General features: G+C 43.9%; 2 protein-coding genes across 6 annotated transcripts in view; one reads left to right on the forward strand and one right to left on the reverse strand.

The window, feature by feature from the left end:
* GULP1 (GULP PTB domain containing engulfment adaptor 1) overlaps nt 1-8,998 on the reverse strand; it is a 147,604-nt gene extending 138,606 nt beyond the window's left edge. The window contains exon 1 of one of the 2 annotated variants that reach the window (XM_090144369.1): nt 8,848-8,996. The gene's annotated coding sequence lies outside the window, so the exon portion shown is untranslated. Of the gene's footprint in view, nt 1-8,847 lie in introns of both variants that reach the window. The other variant, XM_090144367.1, reaches the window with a different exon arrangement.
* TFPI (tissue factor pathway inhibitor) overlaps nt 8,487-9,413 on the forward strand; it is a 210,293-nt gene continuing 209,366 nt past the window's right edge. For 2 of the 4 annotated variants that reach the window (XM_090144371.1, XM_031604400.2), the window contains exon 1: nt 9,133-9,231. The gene's annotated coding sequence lies outside the window, so the exon portion shown is untranslated. Of the gene's footprint in view, nt 8,630-9,132; nt 9,400-9,413 lie in introns of those variants that run through there. The other 2 variants (XM_090144375.1, XM_090144373.1) reach the window with 2 other exon arrangements.

The raw sequence follows: 9,413 nt of genomic DNA on the forward strand, positions 1-9,413 counted from the left end.
AGGGTGTTCAGAGATCAGCTGCCGTCCATCCTGCTGATGAATACAGTTCTGTTTGAGGCACGTCAGTTTCCTTCAATATGAGCAAGCTCCTGAAAGAGGTTAAGGTTCACGCAAGGAACATTCATGCAAGATCAAGCCATTCTTCAAAATCACTGAAGAATCACTTGCCACCAAAGAGATCTGGACACACAGAGTGCACAAACCATTGAAAGCTTCTAAAAAAACCTGCTGTTGCCTCCATAGGAAAATTTGTATTCCGTATTCACTGATGCCCTTAGCTAGTGTAAGGATTTACATATTTTCTATTTCATCAGGACTTGTCTATTAGCACTTCAAAATTACTCCTTTCTCTGAACAATACCATCTCTCATCTCTGTCAGCACTCTGTCATTTTTTCATCTGGTTTTGAATAAAATATGTAAACAGATGATGCTGCATCTATTTCCATCAGTTCTCAGCAGCTACATTTCTTTACTTGGAGATCTATAACTTAACACCACATTGCATCTTTATTTATGAAATTGGGGAATTAGAACACAAACAGAATAACACAGGAGTAAAAATCATGTAAAGAAAGATACTTTGCAAGTGTATTCTTGTTGTTCAACAGAAAAACATTTACTTTTAAAACATCCTTTAATCAATTAAGTTCCAGCTTGGGAATAACACACACAAGAAAAAGGCTTTAAAAAAAGTCTCTGCAAGTTCACTCCAGCACGACAATATGTTTGGAATCTAAGGGCATTTTTAGAATTTATGCCACTAATTCTTTTATATTTTGAAGATGGAAGAGATCAAAGGGCAGCAGTTATAAATGGGAGAAAGGCATCAAATACAAAACATTCACATAAAATAAGTATAAATAATTAAGAGATAAGGTTGTGTATATTATCTATTTTAAAAGCATAGATTCACATGATAGGTACTCACTCTTCTTTCTTTTTGCCCCCCAAAAGACTGAAGAACAGAATAGAAAATCCCACCAGCACGGCCGTTTCACATCACCTCCTGCAGGTAACGAGCTGACACTCCCTGCTGTATTGGGACAGGACCACAAAACAAGCATGCAGAACTCCCAAGACAACGCATTAAGGTCATTACTGAACTACCACAAACTACCCTGCCAACTCTGATACAGATATCCTGCTTCCTCGTGGCATCCACGTCCTCTGCGCAGCCACATCGATTTCGTGTTGCCACTCAGTGTAAAAACAAAGAAAGCACTAGAACTTTCTGAGGAGAAACTATAAAGACTGCTGTCAACTGCGCTCAAATTTCCTGACAGATGACTGTTACCCCTATGAACACTGTGTAAGAACTGAATTTTCCATGCCTGCAAATCTGCCACATCTGTAGCCATGAACTGCCTCAGGCCACCCTGGTCAAAACTAACACACAAGTACACAGAGTCCCATTGAAACAAAACAAAGTGTGGTTTGGAGAATATAGCTGCACTTTCCACAGGAAGCCCAGTATTGCACGAGTTTCCAGAAGCCTCATGCACATAGGTAAAACTTAGGGGAATCTGCTCCCCCCAGAAGACCCACTTTTTGCAGAGAGATAAAATAAGGAGACTGTTTTTCAACTGCTCAAGTTTCATTGGCTTTCTTCTGTCTTTCTTCTGCTTTGCCTCCTTTTAAACTCCTTTCACCACATCCTGTGGCACCAACCTAACAATGGGCAAAGCACAATTTCAACCTTAATTCAAAAGCACACCATCTATCTTCCTTCATGATTTCCAGTCTTTCAACAGGTTATTTTCCTCCCACCTCTCAAACAATATAAGTAGCTTACAGAAAACAAGTTGCCTTAGTCCTCTGATCTTTATGGCATTTCTGCTATCTTTCAAAATAGAAAGCGACAGAGTTGGATAGAATTGAAGTTAGGAAAGCAAAGTTCCCCAGAGCCCTTCAGCCTAGCTGTCTTCTCCAGAAGTGCACTGTTGTACCTGTGGGGACCATGCCAGAAATAGAGCTCCCATCACTTCACGCCAAAGGGAGGCTGCAGAATCCTTTTTATAAGTTGGAATGCATTTAGGCGAGTTCTCCTGGACTCCAAAAGCACTAAAATGCCTTGGAAAAGCCGGGATAGACTGAATTTAGGAGAGCTGCACTGCATTATATGAATATCAAGTAAATTTAATGAGAATTTCAACATTTTTAAGTGATTGTGTAAGAGAGTATTAGGATTTTTTTTTATGTTTTCCTTTCTCAGGTGTGAAAATGTCCTGCTCACCTGTTGCCTTTTATCTTACCAGTACAACAGACTGCACAAAAAATATGTGTGAAGACTTGATACAACAATGTTATAGAAAGAAAAAGATAGAAACTTTTATCGTAAGACAACATTTAAGGCATTGCATTGGCAGCTGCATATGAGCCGTTTCACCCAATTAGGTGAGAGATCTGGGAATTCTTTCTTTCAATAACATCGGCACTACGCATACTATAATGTTGCAGTTTAGCTGTGTTGACACACTGCATTTCCCACCATGAAAACATAGCAAAAGCAAACAATTAAGTACAATTACTGCATGGTACAGAAAGATAAGAGAATTAGTATCAGCTCCAGCTAGAAAATGTGCTGGAAAAGTATTTCTTCGATCTTAAGCCTATTTGTGCAACAGGATAAACAGAATATTAATTCAACACACAGCTTACAAAATTAGTACTGCAATTTTTAGGCTTTCTGAATCACAAACCAGATCATCCTAAACTCAGATGTTAAAGACCTTTGTGTTTACAAATCTGCAGTACACACTACTTGAAAGCTTACACATGTGAAACAGATTAAGGGGCACAGAGGTGGGGGTTAGACTCAAAATACTTTCTGCTGCCTACACTGTGCATTGCTACTATTTTCTGACCATATCCAACATCATACGTACTTCACTTCTCACTGTTCCTTATTGTTTTGATGGGGTTCCTTATTTTGCACTTTAAATGTAGCTACTCTAAAATAGGCATGACTTGTGTAAGCCATCATACACACACTTGTGTGTACCATATCATGCCCTGCAACATGAAACAATCATTTAGTTGTAACCTCAATTTCCCAGTGCTTTGGAAATGTGCCTACACTGTCACCTTACAAGGTGGCAAGCAGAAGAAAATTATACACTATCAGCTGGAATTTTCATCCCTAGCATTGAATCTGCTTTATTTCTCATGTGTACAAGCAGATAAAAGCATCAGCAGTGAACTGTGCTATGCCTGAATATAAACAGCAATGACAATAAAATATTTTGACGTGCATTCCTTGTTTAAGGCTGGAGATCATACCAACAGAGCTCAGATGCAGCGATGCTATCACTCATGATTTTTTTGTAAGCCCTGCATAAAATGTTTTTCTTGAAGACTTTGCCTGAAATCAAATTTGCACTAGAAACAAAAATAAAAATCATTTTTAAAAAACTAACACAACCTGCTTTAATTTAAAAACAGTTTCCAAAAGAAAGCAAAAAAAACCTTGAAAGAAAGTAAAAAATAAACAGGAAACATTCAAAAAAGCTAAAATAAAGGCCTGTAATGTTTTCAAGCCTGTTTTTTGATTTTTTGTTATGGGACCTGACTCATGATCTTTGAATGCACACAGCTGCCAACACAGCATGTAGGAGGAAAGCATTGGAGACAGCACATATCTGCACAGTGAGGCTTTGGAAAGATGCTCTGGACAAACATTAGGAAAGTGGTTCGAGGACACACCAAACTTTTTAAAATAACCCCTAATGTAATTGGCATGCAAGGATGACTGCTGCTCAAAAGGACATTTTGAGATGTGATCACAGGAAAAATGATCTTTTATAAGGAGCACAGTTCCTTATCTAGGCTCATTACCTCACTTCTGTTCTGCTTTCCAGAAGATTTCACAACAGATGAAGAAAACAATGTCGGTTCATGCCATCTTCTTGAAAAGAATCAAGAAAAAAACTACTCAAATTCACATTAAGACGTAAGAGAAAATTGATTGCTGCTATTGTGATGCATAGGAAAAGGCCAGGTTCAACAGGGCAGCAGATCACAAATTGCCAGCAACAGCAAAAGAGTTGATCACAGAAGGTGTTGGAAGCCAGGAGGCAGCACCCAGCCCAGGTTGGGGTCTCCCAGCTCCGTCAGGCCTTGCAGGAAGAAGGGCAGAAGGGGCAGTGCTCTCTCCACCACTGCAGTAGCCAACTTACATGTAGGGGAAACATTTTGCTCTGGATTTTGCATTCACTGCTACGATTTTAGCATCCAACAGTATTTGGAAAGTTCAAGCACAGTGTTTAAGTTCCTAGTGGGGCATTCTCCCTAGGAAGAGCTTAAGATTTAGAATCTTCATTTAAAAGGACCAGCTGAAAATAGGATGGATTGTTAAATGGCCATAATGGGCAGCACTTTGGGTTCCACTTTGCACACCACGTTACTACTGCCTCTTTTCTTTGTCCAAGATTGCTCATATTAAAACTGGAAGAGACAGAGAACAGGGAAAAAAAAAATTAAAAAATCAGAGTAAGGATCTTGAACAGTTCCAGAGTCCAACAGTCCTCAAATCCTACTTCATTTCATCTAAAAATAATATGCAGGAATTTGAATGCAGTTTTAAGGTTTTCATGTTATTTTTGAGATAAGAAGAGATTGAAGCACCCTGGAGACCAGGCTCCTTTATCCACAGCTACTGCCAGACACAGGAATATCTGCAAGGCCTGCCCCGCTACAGCAATATAGCATGCTCTAAACAGCCACTGGATACTTGTGAATATCACACATTTTTCAAAACAAAAGTATTCTCTGCTTGCATGGAACAGTATCTTTTTATAACACAGGAATAACAGGAATGCCCAATGCACTTCCATGGACTACAGTTCTGCATTCAGGTAATACTGCACTCTTATTTACGGTATACAGTCACCTTGCATTTCTAGCAACAATATAAATCAATGCAAAGAAGAAAAATTAGCAACCCCTTAGTTCCAGAACTGAAAAAAATAAGATAGAGCCCAGCTGCAGTACCTGCATCAGTGAGAGAACAGCTTACCAGGCTGCACTTGCACAAACTCATGCACAACAGCAGTGCTGATCAGGTATCACTGACAGAATCCAAAAACCCAGCTCTGTCCTCACAACAAAACCGGACCATGCTCAGAGTCTGACATAAAACACATGCAGTACCAACAGAGTGAGCAGCACATACAGTACTACTAAGCTGAGTAGGTCAGGCTCAGGAATTAAAAGAAGAAACAGTATTTCTCAGTGCCTGGCTTTGAAAATAGAATATAATTTTGCAGAAGTTCAAGCAATACAGTATCTTACTCTAAAGAGCTTTTTGGTGCTTGTTTGCCTCCTTATCAAGTAAGCTGCAAGAAGCTGTGGGCATTACGAAGCCTGAATTCTGCTTCCTGCTCCAGTGAAAGCTTACTGCTTATGTACTTGTTGGTAACTCATGTCATGACTCTTCTACAGAAGTGTCTGCATCACTAAGCTGCAAAGTTCCACATTCTTTCTTTGCCTAATGTGCAATTAAACTCCCTAAAAGTAAGCTATTTCAACCTGAAGAAATTATAATAATCCAAAGTACCCTCTTAGCTTGGTGATTAGAGCATCTGCTTAAACCAGCAGAAGAGAAGAGGAATTAAAGTGTAAATTCTTCCCTGGGAATTCAAGATGAGTTTCCAGCTGGATAAATTCTCTACTGAAATGCTGGATAAAAATCTGTGAAGTAACATCACCTCCTGCTCTTTATGTTCAATTTAGCATAACAGGTTTTGAAATCATACGGCAAGGTGAGGCATTTCAGGTGACCTTCTGCTTATTAGATTGGGTGGAGCTACAGCCTCAATAGGAAGAATATTTAAGGCTCAAGATCTGTTCACAATCATTTTCAGAGCACTTTCAGTGCTTGTGGAAAAGGTGTGGAAACTCGAGTGAGTCCTCAAAACACAAATGAAATGGTACAGAGAGAGTCTCCACTTTCTGCATCAAATTGTTCCTAGTCTTAGATATGCATATAAGTCATGGGACATCTTCTGTGAAACACTGACACTTGGTTGGTGAGACTGACTGCATGGAAGAACCAGGGATCTAAGGGACACCATGAGTGGATTGACATATACTGGGAACAAGGACACAAACAACTATTTTTCAATGAAAAAGACATATATATATACACACACACACACACACACACACACAGAGAGACTGGGCAAGAGAACTGCAGAAAGCACTTAAGTAGTGGCATAGCAGCACTCTGCATGTTGTAACAATAATAGCATTGTTTGTTCTCATCCAGACTACAATCCGATTCTGTAAAGGTGCTTATCCTTCCCAAAATCAGATTGTAGTGATGCTAAAAAGGGGACGGGAAAATATTTCTTTGTGCCCAATTAGTGTATTCTTATGCAACCATGCAATTAAATGATTAATTCAGGATGCTTTGTCTCAAGAGCTGATTAACTTGAAATACAGCCTGAGCTGCTCTCTGACCATGTCCTAAGAAATCAGCCATGGTGAAAGGAACTTGCTGGACCTCTCAGGCTCAGGGCAGTGCCCTGTAATCCTCAGAAAACTTTTACAATCAGCATCCTGCCACAAGTCACACTGGGTGCGGCAACAATTCAAGGAGAAGGTAGCTTGTATTTGGATCTTGTTCAAGCTACATTTGTCTCTCTATTGAAGCTGAAGTTGGTCTTCAGCTGCCTCATGCTGTAGCTTTAATTATTTTTCTATGACAAGTTAAAGAAATACAGTCCTGACGGATTATCTCAAGAGAAAAACTCATTCTATAACTGTATCATAAATGCCAGTTTATTGTATCTGACTCTTCCAGTTCCTTGTACAATTCTTTTATTTATGACTTCAGGAGCATCCAGTAATACTTACAAGTGCTGTACGAATACACTCATTTACTCACTGTTGTTGTTAAGCCATGAGACGTAGCATTGTTTAAAGGCAAAGGACTAACAAATTATTTTAATGAGCTCATAAAGGTTATTCTGAAATGTCCCATCAGGTGAACATTTGGCACAGCAGCAGACACAGTTTCTAAACTCTACAACAACAATCAAACCTCACAAAGATTACTAAGCTGTCAGAGCCTAACAAGGCAGTACCAGCCAGTAGTTTGTGTGAATAGCCAGTCTCTTACCAAACACATCTTTCTTGCTTTAGTCACCCAACACCAGCTTTGCATTTTCCCACCCAACTTAAAATGCTTTACACAGAGCCCTGTACTAGCAGGTCACTGTTGCAGTCTGGTATTTTCCCTTTTTTTTTTTTTTTTCCTTCTTTCTTTTGGCATCAGAATCATTTTAATTTCTGTACTCACCACTCCCAAGACACACCCAGAGCTGCCCAGATCATGTTTAAGACTGTCATCCACACTGCTAAAGCAGCCTAATTCCTACTTGCTTCTGCTTACTTCCCAGTTCTCATCATGATATCCCTGCCTTGACAGCTCCACTGAAAGCACAGATCCGGTTGTTCCTTTGCATCCTTCAACTGTGCCATAATTCCTAGGTTTTTAATCTGTGAATTGCTGCCTTTATTCAACCTCTTCAGGTAAAAATGTGTCTGTGAGGGGGGTGAGGGAATAAAATGCACACCAAATAGCATACGGCAAACAACCGTGTGTCTACTATCATCATTTTTCTCACTGTTTTGAGGTTCCTTCCCCAGAGTACATGTGAATAACCTCCAAAGATCAGAAGTTGTCCCTCACATAAGTCAACCAAGCAGTTCAATAACAACAAGGCAAACTTTTCAGCGCATTTTCAAATCACCATAAAATAGAATACTAAGCTTCCAAAAAGACTTTTTTCCTTCTCAAAAGAATTGCTTCATGTTTGTCAACTACTGTCCTTTGCAGCAGAAACACAGAACTTTGGCTTATCGGTTCAACAGCCAGAAGGAACCACCAAGATGGTATTCAGGCTAAGACACAGGGGAAGAAAACCACAGAAAAACTATTTCTCAGAGCAAAGTTCATAGTTATTCTCGTTAAATAAGTAAAAATGAGTGCTTGTTTATATTCACATTGAGTACACTACAAGCATTTTGTTAAAATACGTGGTGTTTGTACACATTTAGAGCAGCTTCATAGCCGCCTTCATACACGCCAGGCTTTCCAGTTTGTTCAGTGTTTTGCTTTTAGCCACTTTTACGTGAAGATGACTTTTAAAAACTTGCAGCTGCAGGGCAACCGAAAGGGGGAGAAAAAAAATTCAAGAAGGAAAGCCAGCGTTCGGAAGGGACGAACGCCTCTGCGGGAAGAACGAGGTTAACCTTTCGGGCCTCTGACCGCCTCGACGCCTTTCTTAAGCGGCGACGGAACAAAAGAGCAGCACGGCCGAAGCTCGCGAGCCGGCAGCGCGGGGCTCCCCGAGCGCCGCCCGGTCCGAGCCGCGCGGAGCGGTGCTCAGCACCTCGCGCGGGCGGCGCGGCCGCGGAAGGGCACGGAGGCGGCGTTCGGCCCCTCGCGGCGAGCAAAGCGCTCTCCCGCGGCTCGCCGCGCGGTTCAGGTGCTCTGCAAACTCCCCGCCGCTTTGAAGTTAAAGGAGAAAGCCGCGCAGCCGGCAGCGCACCGCTGTAGTTGCAGAATCCTGCTGAGAGCGGGCAGGTCCGCGCGCCGGTCCCAGCCGCTGCCGCTCCTCCAGGTGAGCTCTCCCGCACCTCGAACCCCCCCCCGGCCCCTCGCACCGCCCCGGGGCGCCACGACCCGTCTCGGTCCCGCTTCGCCGGCGAAGTTTGCAGCCGCGGGCAGCGCTCAACAGGCGCTCCCTCCCCTCTCCCCCCGCCCGGCGCGCACGGGATGAGCGCCCCGCTACCCCCAGAGCCGCCGCAGTTCCCGGAGCCCCGCCGCGCCGCCCCGTACCTGCAGAGGATGGAGGCGGCCCGCTGCCTCGGCGCCCGGCTCACGCCTCAGCCGCCCAGAAAGTTTCCTGACGTCAGCGCGGGCGGGCGGGCGAGGGACCCCGCCTGCCGCCGGCTGGCCGCGCGTCGGGACGCTGCTCCCGGGCTCCCCCTGCCTCCGGCCGGCCGCTCGGAAGGAGGAGGAAGGGGAGGAGAAGGGGGAGGTGGCGCCGGGGGGTGCGGCGCTCAGCTGCGGGCGCTGCTGTGGGGGGAGCGGGCGCGAGGCGGGGGGCGCGAGGCGGGGGGCGCGAGGAAGGGGGGCGCGAGGAAGGGGCGCGGGCGGGAAGAGGAGGCGCGGCGGAGAGCGTGAAGTGACGGAGCGGCCCCGGTGACGCCATCCCTGACTGTAAGCGTCACGGCCGGGACAACGAGGGGCAGCAGGGTTGTGTCAGCCGTGCCCCGGGAGGAGGGATACGGTCACCTCGGCGGGAGGGATGCTCGGAACCCGGCGCCTCGTCCGGCCCCGTGGCTTGTTTTTGTTAGGCTCTGACCTCTTTCCCGAAAAAGCGATGAGGTGAGGAAACGGGA

This window comes from Phasianus colchicus, chromosome 7, assembly GCF_987193195.1.
Source record: "Phasianus colchicus chromosome 7, bPhaCol1.hap1.1, whole genome shotgun sequence".
Classification (NCBI taxonomy): domain Eukaryota; kingdom Metazoa; phylum Chordata; class Aves; order Galliformes; family Phasianidae; genus Phasianus; species Phasianus colchicus.